This window comes from Monodelphis domestica, chromosome X, assembly GCF_027887165.1.
Source record: "Monodelphis domestica isolate mMonDom1 chromosome X, mMonDom1.pri, whole genome shotgun sequence".
NCBI classification, from domain to species: domain Eukaryota; kingdom Metazoa; phylum Chordata; class Mammalia; order Didelphimorphia; family Didelphidae; genus Monodelphis; species Monodelphis domestica.
In genome coordinates, this window is record NC_077235.1 from 6,225,159 (window position 1) to 6,243,983 (window position 18,825).

Here is an 18,825-nt window from a genome sequence, read left to right on the forward strand (position 1 = left end):
GGCATTGTGCTAATTTCTGAATGAAATTGCAATGGAAGCAGACCACCAGTTATCTACCATCTGCCTCCAGAATAGCATAGAAAGACCCCTCACCTATCCACCAAAGGGCAGCAAACAGGTGGGCCGAGAGTAAGGAGAGGGACCCAAGAGTTCTGACCAAACTCTGAAGCCACAATTGTGTTTGCAAGTGAGCACAAAGTAGCAGATGCTCCTGTGTGAGTATCTATGCAAAGCTTTCATTTTCAGGGGAAATTAAAGTGGCAGAAGGGAGGGCCCAGGGGACCCTGAGACCCTGGTCCCTAAAGCTAGGGGCCAATGTATAGGAAAACAATGGCAGACTTCTGTGATTGCAAAGAACTCTATACATAGCCTTGGGGGAATTACACACATCTGGTCACCAAGTCTTTCTCCAAGTTCTTAAAGCTTGAGTTGTTTGGGGTTTTGTTTATTTGTTGAAACACTTAAGAAAGAGATTAGCTCATGGTGCCAGTGTAACTAGAGGTAACACCAGTTGCTATTTCTATTGGCCTTCTATTTACTTGAAAAGAGCTAACTCTCTAAAGGCCTACTTTGGGTAAATTGCTAAGTATTATCAAACCATCCTGGGGCCTTTGCTCTACTTAATACACAGGACCAGGCACAAAAAGTTGTTTTCCATTGGAAACTTTGTTATATTTCTGGGGGTTTGAGTTCTCCAGCATAGTCAATGACCCTGACTCTTAACTAACAGTGAACAGCAAATCATTAACTAGCAAGAGGTACAACCCTTTCTGGGGCCAGATTTGGAAATGAGCTTGAACTCCCTGTTCTTCTGTTTAGGCCTCTCTCCCTTTCAATAGGCACTTACCCACGGGGGCTCTGGGACTCCTTTTTTCTGACACAGGCCTTCATACTCATTTATCTTCTAGGCCAGTGATGGTGAACCTTTTAGAGACAGGGTGACAGGCCCCATCCCCATCACCCCCTCAGACCTAGTACTGTGCTAGCCCCCCCAGAGATGGAGTTCCATGCCCCCCACCTCACCCCCTGGAACACCCCCCTTCCCCCAGACAGGGGAGAGAAGAAGTGCTTCATTGGGCTGCTGGGTACAAGGGCAGGTGATGGGAGGCCTGTGTGGAGAGTGGAAGGAGAGGGGCCTGAACTCCCATTCCCCTCCAGCTCCGTGCCACACTGTGAGCTATGCTCCCCTCACACCTAGCTCCTCTCCAACCCCACCATAGGAATCACCTTCACCACAGACTCAACAGGCTGCAGTCTGTGCTGTGCCCTCATGCAGCATGTGAGTCCACCTCTGCCCCAGTGCCTTATCCCAGACAGAGGAGGGAGGAAACTCTCCCATTGAGCTGCTGGGCAGGAGGGTGGGGAAGTGAGGAATGTCCTCTGGCATGTATGTTGAGAGGAGGAGGGGGAACAACTCTGGCTTTCTAGAAACAAACTCTGGTAGGGAACTGCAGATGTGCCCACAGAGAGGGCTCTGTGTGCCCTTTTGGCTCATGTACCATAGGTTCATCATCACTGTGCTAGGTCCTTGGTCTACTTTGCCCCACTGGGTATATAATGGAAGAGGCCAAGAGAACTCAGAAATGTGCCATTCCTTCACGTGGGCTGATCAACAGAGTTTCTGCCCAGGCTCTTTATCACTTTCCCATCACCAATCTAACACTGGGTATATGTGGGGAAGGAAGCACTAGGACACAGAATACAGTCCAGGTCCTATAACCTATGCACACCATGACACAGCAAATGGTCTATCTCTTCCCCTGTGTCGAAATGAAGCTACTGGAGCTTCAAACTCTAGCTTTCCCTATCAGATTTTCTCCTCAAACCACCAGGGCTTCAACAACCCAATGTTCTTTCATCTACACCCTTTTGTTTTATCTTTTACTTTCTTGGGGCACTGAGCTTGAAGTCAGAAACAGCTGCATCTGAACTGTTCCTCAGACACACATCCTGGCTATCTTAAGAAAGCAGAGCATGGAAGAGGGCAGCACAGGGAAGGTGAGAGTTTGAGGGTGACCATGTTCAACTTGACTCAATGATGCTCATTCTAATAGAGCCTGTAGATAGTACAAATCTCAACTGAATCAAGGCCATTGATGTCTTACCTTCAAAGATGGTGACTGAATCTAAGAAGAGTTAACATTACCTAGGATCCATGTCAGTTCTGAGGACAATAGAGTCCAAGGGACACACGGTCTCCTCCATAACCATCAGATGAGATGCTGTAGGAAACAAGCCTGGCAGTAATGGAATGAGCGGCACATGGAGAGGCTCTAGGAGAGGCCTCAGAATTAGCTTATAGATTGAAGAAGAGAATGATGACATGTCCCTTAAGCAATGCTGAAAAGAAAAGATTTCATTTTACATAGACTTCATAAATAGCAACGCCTACTTAATGTGGTTTCTAGAAGGAATTTTCAGACATTGGATTATTGCTTTCTCAAAGTCGCCATCTTTTTTCCTGGCCAATGGTACTATTAGTTAAGGCAATTCATTTGAATACAATGGAAGAGAATTAAATTGTTTGAGGCCCTCAATTAGACCAGCCCTTTCTGGAACCACTTATACATCTTAACAGTTTCTTATTACTTAGAGACCACAAGGGTTGGGATTTGGAATCTCTCTGTGGACTTTTAATTGTACAATTCTCCCTTCCCAGCCCCACCCCCCAATCGTCTTAATTTTCCTGCCTTAAAAGCACCTTAATGGCATTTGAAATGAACACAATGTTTATCATCAGTGAGCTGGAGATTAGAGTCCAAGGAGTTTGGAGGTGACCCTTTCCCAGGAGCTCAGAAGTCTCACCTCATTTTAGAGCTGTAGGGTTCAGAATGAAAACTATTAAGAAGTGTAATGGTAGGGGGCAGCTGGGTGGCTCAGTGGATGGAGAGCCAGGCCTAGAGATGGGAGGTCCTGGGTTCAAATCTGGTCTCAGACACTTCCCAGCTGGGTGACCCTGGGCAAGTCACTTAACTCCCATTGCCTAGCCCTTACCACTCTTCTGCCTTGGAGCCAATACATAGTATTGATTCCAAGACAGAAGGTAAGGGGTTAAAAGAAGAAGTGTAATGGTATCTCTCAGTGGCAGCAGTGATTGGGTTTCCCAGGTTCTTGGCATCCCACAACTTGCTTCCTTGTCACAACCACTCCAGGTGAGTATTGCAGGGGTTCTCCCGTTTTCAAGGTAAGGAAGCAGAGGCAAGAAGTGATGAATTGATTTTGAACTAATTAGCTCTATGATTAAGGTAGAAGGAATCCTTCTCATATCTTCCTATTTTAAGCCCATCAAAATATTTAGATGAAATTCTTTTCTCAAAACCGCCTGCAAAAGCTTTTTACCAAAAAATCATTGTAAAAGTTGATCTTTTAAAGACATTCTTAAAGTCAACTTCTCAATATTGAAAGTATAAATAGCAGATGTAGCAGTGGGAGAATATTTGCTCCAGAAATCAGGTGACGCGTATGTAGCTCAATTTGTATCTTGGTAATTAACTTATACATTGGCATGGACTCAGGGAAATTTCTCCCAAGTTTTTATTTATAATGGCAAAATAAAATAAAGAGAGAACAAAATGAAAACACTGGAACCATCTTTAATGATGAGGTCACCAAAAGACATGACTCTGCATATGGCAAGATGAAGCGGTCAGTTTCATGGGGCTCAAATCCATGCTCATCTCATCCCTTTTGCTGAGTGGGTGGTTTCCTGCCATAGCTAGCAAAGCATAGAACTTGATGGGTAATAAATCTCTGCCAGTGTTTCGGGACATTCTCTACCTGTGACCCTCTTGACACCACCACAATAAACCCAATCTTCTTTACTTCTCTACCACATTTTGTCCCCTCCCCAATTCCCTACTTCTTAAGGCCCACTCCCATCACATTTCCAAAGACCCCTACAGGCTTGAGGAGCCAGCAATTAGAATTCTTTATAAAGAAATGATCAATGACTCCCTTGGCCCAGGCTGATTAGTGGATTCTCCTCTAAGGCTAGGACTAAGCCAAGGGAAGGAGAAGGGGAGCTAGGGAGGACTAAGTGAAAATGGCCAGTTTCCTATCCCACATCTTGCCAGGTTCTGGTGATCATTTTAGGGAGTTTCACAGGTTGCCTTTTATTCGATGCTATAACTCTTTGGTTCTCTGTCACACTGAAGTCTTTAAATATTAAATTCCAATCTAGGTTCAGTAAAGCTCAATTCAGCTACCAAAAATGAGAAAAAAGGAGAAACCCAAAAGGAATCAGATGTGACTTGAGGAAGGATTCTCACTGCCCAGTCCCAGAGATGGAAGGTTCTATCAATCATCCTAGACCCTGCGTGGGGCCAGGACATTGTCCCAGTGTGTATTGTCATAATGATACGATCCTTGGAAAGGATAGCACAGCTTATAAGGTAGTAGTATTCATTCTTTACACGTTAAAGTGAATCTACCCCTGCCTGCATCCTTTCTAATGTGCTGTCCAGCTAGAACCAAAGCTCTATGGTAATAGAACAAACAGCCAGCCAGACTGTTGCTAGGGAAGAAGAAGGGGGAAAAGATGGCCTGAATACAGAATGAGGAGACCTGGACACAAGAGCTCTGAAAGATTAAAAAAGGGAGGATGGGAAGAAAAATGGCTCCATTTCCAGGGCTATAAGCCCCTAAATTGAGAAATACAGGACCACAGGCAGCAAAAGAGAAAAGATAAGAGCATGTGATGCCTTCTCATTTACAGGGTACTACTTCCTCATCTATTATCAAGCAGATTCCTCCTATCAACCAGGAGGACATTAATATGCACATTATTTCCCCCTCCCCCATTTTACAGATGAGGAAATTGAGGCTCAGGGAAATGAAATGACTTGCCCATGGTCATACAACTAGCACATATCAGAGGTAGAATTTGAATCTAGGTCTCCTTTTGTACTTCCTACTACTCTCTCAGTTATTTGAAGATTCCAATTCCCTTGATGCTTCAATAAATCCGTGTCTGTCTCATTCTCCGCTTGGTTGAACAGCAAGCCGCCCCCTGGGTCTAGGAGGTAGGGCACTCCCTACCCAGTTTCTCTGTCCTGAAGAAGCTGCCCCATCAAGGCACTGCTCAGCATTTTATTTAAGTTTCACAATTTATCTTTGGTTTCAGGTTAGCAACTCCTTAGTTCAGTCTCCTGCTCAGTTCTTTAAATATTAAATTCTAATCTATGTTCAGCAAAACTTGGTGTAACTACTGAGAAGGAAAAAAACAATAAAACAGTCTGTGCCTGAGAATGCAAAATGGAAAGGATGGTCCAGGCTCTTGTTTTGGTCCCAGAGACTAAAGGGACACTCCTTCCCTTTGTCTCCCTCTTCCCCTCCCTGTGCTGGGCCTTTGGGACCCTCTTCCCGGTCAGGGGATGGACTTTGGCAGCCATTCATCTGGTAGCCTGCAAGCCTGACATTCCAGCACTGCCCACATGGCCCAGCATGGTGCCAAGAGTGGCCAGTTTGTAGCTACCAAGAAAATGGTTGGCAAGAGTGTTGCCAGATTGTCCCAGAACATCTTCAGCCCCCACTACAGCACTGCTTGAGGTCAGGTCCAGAGTCTACAGGACCTATGAATGGCTTCAGCTGAGTGGACACAGAGCAAGGAGTCAGCACACTAGACTCTGGGTTGGCCTCAGCCATTTTGTACTTGGCCATGTGAATGGAGGCAAGTCCTTCAGTTCCTTGGTACCTCAGTTTCCTCATCCGTGCCATGGAGCCAATAAAAACAACGTCTCTTGAGCTTTGGTGGTGGTAGGGAGGTAATGAGAACAAATGAAAATATTTTAAGTACCAGGATGAAGAAATCATAATAATGATCATTTTTGGAGGGAATTCTTGAAACAGTCGATCATTGATCTATTTGAGGAGTAATGCCACGAATTCACCATTATATAGCATTTGGTAGTTTGTAAAGAGCTTTACATTCCATATTTCCTTTAAGCCTCTCTTCAGCTTAGGGATTATTCCCATTTTTTAAACCCTTCCCTTCCATCTTGGAATCAATACTGTGTATCAATTCTAAAGCAGAAGAGTGTTAAGAGGTAGGCAATGGGGGTGAAGTGACTTGCCCATGGTCACACTGCTGTGAAGTGTCTGAGGACAGATTTGAACCTAGGACCTCCTATCTCTAGGCCTGACTCTCCATCCACTGAGCAACCCAGCTACCCCCTCCTAATTTTTAAAGGAGAAAATTGAGCTTCAGAGATGTTAAGTGACTTATCCAGAGTCACACAGCTAATGAGTATGTGAGGCAATATTTGAATCCAGGTCTTCCTAGCTCCTCTAACTATATAGCTATATATGCATACAGCTAGATACTTGTAGGTAGCTAGGCATGTGTGTGTTGTGTGTATATAAATACCAGATATTGTGATGAAGCAAGGTATCTTCTTCTAGAAGGTTTTCTTCCTTCTGTCTTGGGTTACCCTTCTGGGAAAGTGGATCTCCGTTCACCCACCTGCCTCGCCCCACCCCACCCAAGAGGCTGTAACCAAGAAAGTTTTTGAAGGTTTCCCCATTCCTCTGGGGTTGGCTACCATGAAGAGCTAAATCATCTCTCTTCTAACTTTGGAGATGCTGGGCAAAAAGCGAATGATGAGGCGTGGCTGACTTGTGCCCCCAAGTGGTACTCCAGCTGTAGCTAGGACTTCTAGGGCATGATATAGAAATCCCAATGGACATTTTTTGTTGAATGATTTGTATGAGCTTCCCTTATCCAGCAGGACACCAAGAACTTTGGGTTGTGTGTTGACTCCATATTTACTGTGAGATCTTCTATAACTTAGTAGACAAGTCTTAGAATTGCCTGATGCTCAGGTTAAATGACTTGCCCAGGGTCACACAACCAATAGGTGTTGGAGGTGAATTCCCCTCCACAAATGTAAATCATTGCAGTCTAGGCTATTTTGATTGGGGTGGGTGTGTTTTAACCCTGGAGAACCAATGTTAGAAGAGCATGAAGGGAATTCATCTAGGAAACTTGTCAGTTCCTGGAGTTTCCTTACAAGTTAATAGTAGAGAGAAGAAATCCTTTTAATATCACATAAATATTTGAGAAGAACCTTTAGCAAAGAAATGTAGAGTGATGTATTAGCAGTGCATAAGCCTACTCTTTCCCCTTGAGCATGCAGAGCAATCTGCTCCTCACTATCTCCTGATTTTCAGGGAAGCTCTCAGCCAGGCCTCTAAAATAAGGAACAGACCCCCCCCCCACCCCAACCCTAGCAGGCCGGTTGTGAGAGAACCAGGCAATAGACCCAGGAGAGGTACTTGGAGTTATGGCACTGTTGTTATCCTTTTATATTTCCTGTTGTGTGGATGATTGCATAAGTGGATAAAATAACCACCTTCGGTGGCTGAATACAAAGTGTTAGGACAGAAGCTCATCCTGGGTTGGATCACTGAAAACTATCCTCCATACAACTCTGGGAACAGAAGAGGGTGGCTGGGCTGAAATAGAGCCCATCCTGCTCCCACACAATGGGATGATCTGAGCAGAGGCTAGAAGGAGGTGAAGGTGAGGAGAGAGAACATTCCAGGCATGAGAGATAGCCAATACAAAGGCACTGAGGGGATCAGTGGAAGGCTATGTTCTAGGAAGGGCAAGCCAGCCAGGGTAGTTTGGTTCTAGAGTTCATGGAGAGCAGTGATGTGCAAAGAGAACTGGAAAGGCAGGTCCAGTGGCTGGCTGCTGTTGTCATCCTTCGTACTTGGAGAGGGCCAAAATGACATCACTAAGTCAAAAAGGAAAGGTGGGTGGGGCCAGCTTGTGAACACTTTCAATTGCCAAAGAAAGCTTATATTTGGTTCAAGAGATAAACAGGGAGCCAGTGGAGATTACTGAGTAGGGGAATGATATGGCTAGACCTACACTTTAGAAAAGTCACATTGCCAGCTATGTGAAAGATGAATGGCACAAAGGAAAGCCTGGATGGAGGGATACCAGTTAGGAGGATATCCCAGTGGTGCCAATGAGAGATGATAAGACCCTGAACTAGGGCAGTGGATTAATGAGAAGACAGATGACACCAGGGTTTTGGACCTGATTGAGAAGAGGGTGGTCTTGACAGTAAGGGGAAGCTGAGAAAGAAGGAAGAGTTTGGGAGAAAAATAATGAGTTGAATTATGGACATGTTAAGTTTGAGATGCCTTCTGATGATATGGCTCTGTATCTGAAGAGAGAGTCTGGAGTCAGTAGAGAATACTCGGAATTATCTCCATAGAGATGATAAATAAGCCCACTGGAGCTAATGAAATCACTAAGCGAAATAGCATACAGAGAAAAGAAGACCCGGGACAGAGTCCTACAGGACAATGAGTTCGTTGGTCTGACATGGATGAAGAACCAGCAAAGGAGACTGAGAAGGAGCATTCTGACAACAGGAAAACCAAGAGAGAGCAACATCATGAAACCCCGAGAGGAAAGAGTATCCAGGAAGAGAAGGTGATTGACAGTGTAAGAGATCAAGGTTGAGGATGGACAAAAGACCATCAGATTTGGCACTGAAGACATTATTGTCAACTTACAGCACAGTAATATTCCATTGTATTTATAAACAACAAATTAATCATCATTTCCCAATTGCTGATCTTCCATTTCGTTTCCAGTTTTTTTGCTAATACACACACACAAACATGTACACACACACACACACACAATGCTACCATGAACATTTTTGTAGATATGAGAGATTTCCTGAGGTCTTCAATATCTTTAGGCCATATTCTAAGGGACAGGATCATTGGTCAAAAATTGAGTGATTTTGCATAATACCAAATTATTCTCCAGAATGCCTGTACCATTTCATAGCTCTGCCCCGTTGGAATGTCTGCTTTCCCACAGTGGTTCTGTCATTGATTCTTTCTGTCTTCCATCTTCCTTGATAGCTTGCTGAATGGGAGATAAAACCTCTGAGTTGTTTTAATTCCCATCTTTTATTCTTCAGGATTGGGAGAAATCTTTCCCCTAGTTCTCCTAATATTTATTGATTGCAGCTCTTCTTTTTTTTTTTAAAACCCTTACCTTCCGTCTTGGAGTCAATACTGTGTATTGGCTCCAAGGCAGAAGAGTGGTAAGGGCTAGGCAATGGGGGTCAAGTGACTTGCCCAGGGTCACACAGCTAGGAAGTGGCTGAGGACAGATTTGAACCTAGGACCTCCCGTCTCTAGGCCTGGTTCTCAATCCACTGAGCTACCCAGCTGCCCCCTGCAGCTTTTCTTTTGAAAATAGTTCCTATCCTTTAACCACTTCTCTCTTGAGAAATGACTCCACACTTACTCTTTTCTTCACTAGGAAATCTTTCTGAGATGGCCTAAGCATATGTCAAGGGGGTCCTACATAAGGATGGGAGAAAGGACCCAAAAGGTATTCATAGATGACTTTTGATAGCATTTAGCACTAGCAGTCACACAATTAACTGAGAAGTGTAGCAAATGCAAGATCTCACACTTGGGTGGCTTGTTGATCAGAGAAAAACCAATGGCTCGGTGGGGCAAAATGTAGCTTGAACAGATTGCCATCAACTTGGTGCTTCCCATGAATGTATGTAAAGTGCATAAGATTTTGCAATAGCTCAATATTTCTCTGGGAGGAATGGCTAACATATTTGATGAAAGTTAAGATCCAAAAGAGCCTTGGACCAATCTTAGATGAATGAAATGTAATAGGGAAAAATGCAAAACTTTACACTTGGGTTCGAAAATTAAGCCCATAAATGCAAGATGGTGAAAACATGGTGAACTAGTATGCTCTGGGCCCACAGAGAATCTAGAAATACCTGTAACACTACCGAAGATGAAGTGTTCTTCCCATTCATTTTCAAAAGAACAATAACAAATAATGTTATAGTAATCACTTGATGTACATGGATAATGTCAAGATAGAGGATGCTACTGAAAAATACATTAAATAACCCCTCCATCTTGTAGAAACTTTCTCCAATGACGTCATTGGGACTCAGTAACTGCCATATTCTTCGTAGGCACCAAGGAAGAATTAAAATGAGAATCTTTGAGTTTGTTTTCCTTTATAAACTAACATAAAACCCCCTAAAATATCTTTCAGAATTCAATAAATAAATTCTATTGGACCCAGGACATCATAAAAGAACTCTTGCTATTGATCCAAAGAATGTACACATACTTTCAAGAGATTTCATCAGAAGAAAACTTATCGTCTCCAAACAACCTGCATTGAGAAGCTTAGAGGATCAGGATGTGGGACACATCATCCCTATTCTTCTCTTGCTACTAGAAATGCACCAGTGATGCTCTGGGTGAGCTTGCATCTCTTGACTTTATTTAAGTACAAAACATAGTTATTTTCTCTCTCCACAGTTGTTCAGAGAATATTCACTATAAAGGAACCATTGTAAGATAGTAGTTTGTCCCAAGACCATTTCTGTCTGAACACTATTGGAAAGATGGAAAAAAACTTTAACATGATGATCATGATGATGAAAGGACAACAAATTCAATTGCATGTAGTGAGCAGCCTTTTCCTTTGGTCAGCAGAGAGAGGCTGCTTGGTCCAAGAGATAACTGCAGATGTTTGCCTCCTGTATCATGGGCTCCTAGAGCATCGCTCTTGTCCCTCCTTTCTGATGAGGAAGGGTTAACCTCTTCCTAATTCCTCTGGGGCAAGGGGCCTTCTCTGATTTTTATTAACATTGTACACATTTTTATTTGAATGCTTTCCAAATCAGTTATGGTCCATTTGACAGTTCTTGAAATGTATATTGCAACAGGCTTTGCATGGGTGTTAATTGCTTTAAGAGCATACCTTTCTGATTAAACTTTGATTTGAGGATGCCATATTTAGCCACAGCTAATATATACCTTTTGTAAAAATTCAATTTTATTTCATTTTCAGTTCCAAATTCTCTCCCTCCCACCTCCCCCTCCTTCATCCATTGAGAAAGCAAGAAAAACAAGACCTGTTCCATATGTATAGTCAAGCAAAACCGATCCCCACAGCTAATACATATTCTTTATGTACTGAGTCACAGCTTCCAACTTGTTAGCTCTATGATGGATGTGTCTGACCTAGAGGAGGTGGCCAAAGTATTCGTGAATTTTGCCACTGTCCGTTGGTTCAACTTGATGCCCAGGTTACTTGTAGTCTCTGTCTTTCCATGATGTATGTTGAGCATTGCACTTACTAAATCCAAATAACATTTTGATGTCACATGAGCAAGATTCTTGAAGATGAAGTTGCTAACAGTGTTTCCCAGTAGACGTATAGAGCTCGATGTCATCCAACATGTATATCAAGTGATTAATATGGCATTGGGGTTCAGCTTTCTTTAATATGGAAGCCATACTTATTTAGGAGAGATGATCATGGATTAAAGACTGGCCTTTACCATAATGGACTTCAGTAGTCTCAAATCACTTTGGATTTGAATTATTCTTCACTCTGATGTGCTAGTGGTGTGTTTTAAATGGTTTTGCATATGGACATCAAATGCTCCAGCCTTCTCATGATGCTTTGGTCTGTTTTACATAGTTGTTGAGTACCTAGGTAAGCCACAAGTGTGAAACTGATTTAAAAACGATGTGATGACCCTGGGCAAGTCACTTGACCCCCATTGCCTCACCCTTACCACTTCTGCCTTGGAACCAATATACAGTATTGACTCCAAGATGGAAGGTGAAGGTTATAAAAAATAAATTAATTAAAAAATAAATTTTTTGGATCTCATTTTGCATTTGTGTAGATAGTGATGTAATTGTCCAATGCCTTTCCCCAGATCTTCAGCAACTCTATGAAGTTCCTTCTGCTGTGGGAGTGGTAGACACATACCTTGGGGTATATTCCTTGATAATGCCACATTTCCTCCTATAGTTTTTACTGTGGCAATGGCCTCTGGATGTATTATTATATGTGTCTCCTGAAAGAGTTTTTATATTCTCTCAGCTATTGTGAAAGATGTATTATTTCACTCACAATGATTAGAGAAGATGCTGGCTGTTTTTGAGTTACTCTGTTTGGGGATAATTGCTTTGCTGGTTGGAACTAAAAAAGACCTTGAAATTTGAGTCTTTATATACTCATTTCCTTTTCAAAATCACTCAAAATGTCAGTGCTGTTTCTGTCATCCGGTTCATTATTAGGTGTAATTTCTGGAGTTTACATTAAGAAAAGATTTTCCGTGACCTCCGGTTCTTCCATTTTCCCTCTTCAGATTTTAGCATCTTCTCAATTTCATCTCTTATTTTATCTAATCTAGGCTCAAGGATGAAGTTGTTTCTGGAAATTGCCCCACAGAACATTGTTGCGTGCCTTGGAGTGGAGATAACTCTCAGGACTACAAATGCAGGCCTGGATATATCCTTGAGATCCCAACCAATAAACTGTGCGGGAAACAGGCCATTATCACAGACAGAACAGATGCCCCAAATCACCCAGATAGAACGCTGAGCCATAAGGCTTAAGGACATTGTTTTCAATAGATGGCCCCTATACAATTCTCAGACTCCCTTAGCTGAATGTAAGGAAGAGCTTTAAGAATAGAGACCAAACTCCCCCCAAATGTGTGGGAGCAGGATGGGGTCTATTTCAGCCCAGCCACCCCGTTCTGTTCCTAGAGTTGTTCGGAGGATAGTTTTCAGTGATCCAACCCAGGATGAGCTTCTGTCCTAATGCTTTGTATTCAGTCACTGAAAGTAGTTATTTTATCCACCTCTGCAATCATCCACACAACAGGAAATATAAAAGGATAACAACAGTGCAGTAACTTATCCCAGGGCCATTTCGCTCTGAACTCCATTGAACAAGATGAGCCTTTTTTTCTATTTTAATCATAACTAACATTTTTGTAAAGCCTTGAGTTTTGCATGCATTAACTCATCTGAACGTTGGAGAGGCCCCGTGGGGTAGTTATTACAGGCATGCATTATCAACTCCATTTTAGAGAGAGAGAGAAACAGGATCAGTGATTTGCCTATGCTCACAAAGAGAGTGGGCATTATATTAGTAGGAAACACCCCAAATTAAATGATAATAGGAAATGAAATCAAATGATGGGCAAAAATGGAAGGAAATATTCTCTGCTTAAAGTTGGAATATAAATCCCAAGTTTCCCAATTATTTGCTTAAATATAAAATTACACAAAAAGGCATTGTAAAGCAAAATTTGGATATGGAGTCATAGGACCACTATTCAAATCTTGGATCAGCCATTTGTTACTTTTGTGACCTTGTCATTTCCCTTTCATCTCAGTTTCCTTAAGTATAAAATGGAAGGGATTGTCCTAGATGACCTCCCAGTCTACTTCTCTAACCCTATGATACTGTTTCTGACTTACATTAGAATCCTAAGATCTAATAAAATAAGTTCACTTTAAAATGCATAGCCATACCTTTCTGGAAAATGCTAACATCCATTTCTCTGAATTACTGGGTATTTCAAGCCTGCAGCACAAATATTTATTCATTTAAACATTCAGCCATTCAGACAGTGTCTGTTGACTGCCTGTTACATGTAAGAGCCTGTACAATTCTCTGAATAAGGATCTAAGAAGACATTGACCTAGCCCCTGGCTTTATAGGCATCACAGGAGCTCCTGATAAAAGGGCAAAGGCATGGGCACACCTAATTTTGGGACAAGGTAACATGCAAGTACAATGTGCTATGGGAATCCAGGGGGAGGAGAAATTTTCTCCAGTAAAAGGGATCAGGTAAGGCTCATGGAGGAGATATTAAGCATGAACCTTGAAGAATGGGTTAGAATTGGACAAGTGGAGTTGGATGTAGAAAGGCCTCTGTGGCCAAATGGAGTGTGAGCAAAAGCTCGTGTTGTGGGAAGAAGACTTGGGCATGTTTAAAGGGATTGTGAGTATATGATGCCATACTGTCTTCCTCAAATATTGTGACTATTAATTAATGTGGAATAACAAGACTCATGTTTGGCAGTGCCAGTATACTCAGAGAGTGGCATGATTTGGTGAAGAACTAAGTAAAATTCTAAGAAGGTATCCCATCTGTGCAGACTGCCAGCTCATGTTCTCTACATTGACAGCATCCTCCAGTCTTTGGTCTTGATGGGAATGACTACACTTTCCCTAGATATAAGATCTTGGTCTATTTCCTTTAGGGATTGCCAAGAGGAAGGCAGCCATGATGGAAAATGGCTTCAAAATCATGGCAAATGAAAAATGATTGAAGAGCCATGGGATGAGGAAGGGACATAATAGTGGATTTCAAGGATCTAAAAGGCTGTTATTTGGAAGCCTCTGCCTGGCAGCAGAAGACACAAGTAGAGAAATGGGCAAGCATTTCAGAGAGCTAGATTTGAGTTTTAGTGTAAGGAAAAGTATCCAGACCAGTCCAAGGGTAGAATGTCTGAGACTAGATTTGAATTCAAGGTGATGAGTCTTCCTAACTCTAGGCCTGGTGCTCTATCCACTATACCACCTAGCTTCCACCCACATCGTGGGTGCTTAATATATGTTTACTGACTGCCTCTCAGATCCTTTTCTTTTTATATGCTCAAATGCCGTGTCATTCCATCTCAAATTAGGGTTTAATGTGTCTATTTTATGGCCTCAACACTGTCTAGGTATCAGGGAAAAGATGTATTCCAGCACCTCAAAGTCACAACTCATCTAAAACTTAGAAGATGGTCTATGTGTGAATGAGAATTGCTGTGTCAGAAATGAGTGAATGAATGAATGAATGAGATCACCCTGTGGCCAACCAGTGCTGAAATAGACATAGGCTTATCCGCAGATAGCAGACAAACAGCCCTTCATTGGGCCTTGAAGGATATTTAGAGGTTAGAAGGACCATGAACTCCTGTCCAATTGGGCGGCATGTAGTCTGTGTTGCAGACAAGGAGACCTTCCTGCCTGAAGCAAAGACTTCATGGTCAGGTGTGAGATCTCATTAGAGGGCTTGATGGATCAGATTATGGAGGCCTTCAAAGACCAGGGGCTCAAATTGAGTAAACAACTGCAGAGGCCAACGGGGACTAAACTGCCTGTTTCTCGTATATGATCAAATTTCAGGACATCGGGAGCCAGCCTTAAGTGTCTGTGCAAAACAAATGGGCCAATTCACATAGGCCACAGCTCGCTTGCTGCAGCTTTTCAACCCAATTTGTCCCAGCTCTCTCCATTCCTACTACTTAGTAGATGATGCTGTTGTCACTTTAAATTTGGATTGTGCCTCTGTTTAGATCAGCAGAATCGATCATTTGTATGGTCGCATCGACTTGTTCCATTCCAACGTTCCAGGGAAAATAGAAATCAGTTTATATCCATTTGCTATCTCGACTGGTCCTATCTATCTGATTTTGCTATTTCTCTGCTTTGCTATGACCTCACCCCCCGCAGGCCCTCTCCATTTCTAGAGCTAACTGAATTGTCTCCTTTCTGGTTACTTGAGCTTGATGGCCAAATGTAGCTCTCCTCTCCCTCCTCTGACCCTGACTAAACTGTATCGACCTGAAAATCCCCAGTACAGGGGCTATGAGTCATCCTGGCAGAATTTGATTGTTAGGGAAGAGATCAAGATTTCGTACTTCAGGGTGGAAATGATCTTGTTTGTGAAGAAGGAAAGGAAGGAAAACTATGTCAAAGTTTGTCACTGGCTCAGGCCAGAAGCATGCTATTGTGAGAAGAACTGCCTTTGGGCAGCATGGGCAGAGTAGATGGTGTCCCAGGAGACTGAACACATCCTCAAGAGATGGTAGCTCTAATCACGGTGATATTTGTCTTTACATTAAGCCTAAACCTGCCTCTCTGGAAGTTCCACCCATTTCTTCTGCCCTCTGGGGTTGAGCAGGACCAGACTAAGCCCAGTCAGTGTTCTCTTGGTTCTTCTCACTTTACTTTGCATGACTTCCCAGTTGTTTTTTTCTGAAAGCATTCTGCTGGTCATTTCGTGTACAGCACAATAGCGCTCCATCACAATCATATGCCACAACTTGTTTAGACATTCCTCAATTGATAGGAATCCCATCAATTTCTAATTCTTTGCCATCACAAAAAGCCACTATTAACATTTTCCCACTATTAATATTTCTGTATAAATAGATCCTTTTGGAGGCAGCCAGATGGCTCAGTGGACTGAGCCAGGCTTGGAGACAAGAGGTGGTCCTGGGTTCAAATTTGGGTGCAAGCTCTTCCTAGCAGTATGACTTGGGCAAGTCACTTATCCGCATTGCCTAGCCCTTACACTCTTCTGCCTTGGAATTAACACGCAGTATTGATTCTAAAGCAGAAAATAAGGGTTTAAAGAAACAAATAGATCCTTTTCCCTTTTCTTTGATCTCTTTGGGGCTCTGAACTACATTCGCGTGTACCTATTTTTCTACTTTATCTCTAGCATTTATCAGTTTCCTTTTCTGTCATGTTAAACAATCTGATGTGGAATCTCAGAATTGTTTTAATTTGCATTTTTCTAATCAATGATTGTATTTTTGGAAAATTTTATTGAATTAATTAATTTAGAATATTTTTCCATGGTTACAAGATTCATTTTCTTTTCCTCCCTTCCCTCCACCCCGCTCCCGTAGCCGACACGCATCAATAGTTTTTTAGATCATTTAAACATGATTATTGATAGCTTTAATTTCTTCTTCTGAATACTGCCTGTTTGTAACCTTTAACCATTTATCAGTTAAAGAAGCATGGCCAAGCAGAAATCCTTGGGTCATTCTACTGGAGACCTGCTATGCTGACTTCAAATCATTAATGTCTACTCACTGGATCCAGCCAGTCACAAGGTTGTCCCAGATCCATCTAACAATACTGTTAGCAAGCCCACTTCTCTCCATATTTTTCATAAAAGGCCTATGAGCAACTTTGTGAAATGCTTTGTTATCATCTAGGTAAAATCTCTATACGAAGTCTAGTCTACATTGCTTAAGTCTACCTGTCTAATCAACACGGAAAGCCGTGGCAATGACAGTAGTTTCAGGGCCTGTTCTTTAGGCACCACATAACCATTGCTTTTTGTCTCAATGTTCACTCCCCATCCTTTGAACACTACGTTGTAGAATTAATTTGGCAAGGAACTGAGTCACGTTAACTGGCCTATATTTTGCATATTGAATCCTCTTCCCTTTCTTTGAAGATTGGGACATTAGAAGTCCTTTTGCAGTTCTGTGATACTTAGCTCAATGCCCCATGATATTTCAAGTATCATCAATCATCATTCCACAATAATCACATCTGCTTAGTGTTTTAGATCCCAGTGGAGTAGTTCATCTGGATCTGATGACTTGACCTCATCAAGGGCAATTGGGGGCTCCCATGTTAGCTCCTCCCTTTTCTTAGGCATCAGCTCTCAGCAGCGCTCTCTGCTTCCTGACCATTCCAGCCTAAAGACCATTTTGCTTAGCAGAGAAAACAAAGCAAATCAAAAGTTGAGCAAATCTACCTTTTCTGTGCCATCCCGTCTATCAGAAATCACCATCTCATCCCTTCTTGGATTCTTCCCTTTTCCCAATGCTATTTTAAAGTATTTTTTTCTCATTCTCAACTGTCTTTTCCGGCTTCAGTTCATTTAGCCCTTTACTGCTTGAGAAACTCTTCTTCTAGGATCTTGTCAGGCTTTTCTCTTCCTCTTTTATTCCCCGCCCTTGCTTCCTTCTATCATACAGCATTTTCTTTCTTTATTTTGGCATTCATCTAAGTTGGTCGGTAGGTGCCCAGTATGCATTCACAATGATGTCTTCAAACAGTTCCCCAATCTCTATCAATTTCTTCATGTTGAGGACACATGTCAAATGCAGTGGAACTTCGTGCCGGCTAGGGGAGGGTTGGGAGGAGGTGAGGGAAAGAAATGATTCTTGTAACCAGGGGAAATTATTCAAAATTGACTAATTAAATAAAATTTTCCAAAAAAAATTTCTTCATGTTGAACGCTTCATTGTCAGGAGAGATGTGTATGAACTGAGGCAGAGCAAAGCGAAAAGAAGCAGAACAATTTCTACAATAATGACAGTGTAAAAGGACCAACTTTGAAAGCCTGGAGAAATCTGATTACTGCAATGACCAAGGATCATTTTAAAGGACCAGTACGGCAACAGGCTACTGAGAAATACGTGAAAGACTCGGGGTGAACAGACCTTTTGGGGGTGACCAAAGTGGAGATTTACCTTGTTAGACCACCGTTTATTTTTTCTTTTCCTGAAAAATGTCAATAATCATTACAGGTGGGAGACAAAAAACAATGATTAATTTAAAAAATAAAAATTTAATTGGAATCCTCTTTAGAGAGCCAACTTTGAAGTGCTGAGGGAGAGTGAGGGGACATAGCCAGGGTCTCTCACCATTTTAAGAATGTTAAATTCCTGAAGTTATTTCCATTCAGTGCAAGAAACTGGACTCACACTACTAAGTGGGAATGTATGGTTCACCAAGCGCTTTTGGTTGGTACCTGAAACCACTGGAAAGAGGAGTTAGAGATAGTTTATTTTTTCCAGATCTGTAATTTCTTTGTTGTCCAGAAATGGCAGTTAGCTAATGTCCAATGACAAAGCAACTTCTCTAAGCTGTAGAGACTTGTCTGGGGCACAGTGAGGTTAAAGAACTTGGGGAGGGTCAGTTAGTGGCCATTCTCTTTTTGGCAGAGATCCTGGAGAGGTTTGCCATTTTCTTCTCCAGCTCATCTGACAGATGAGGAAACTGAGGCAAACAGTATGAAGTGACTTGCCCAGAGTCGTACAGCTACTGAGTATCTGAGGCTGGATTCAAACTCATGAAGAGAAGTGTTCCCTACTTTAGGTCCAGCACTCTAGCCGCTGTGCAGGGTCACAGTCAGTATAAGGTGGAGGCAAGACTTGAAAGGAGCTTTGAGCATCCTCTCCACC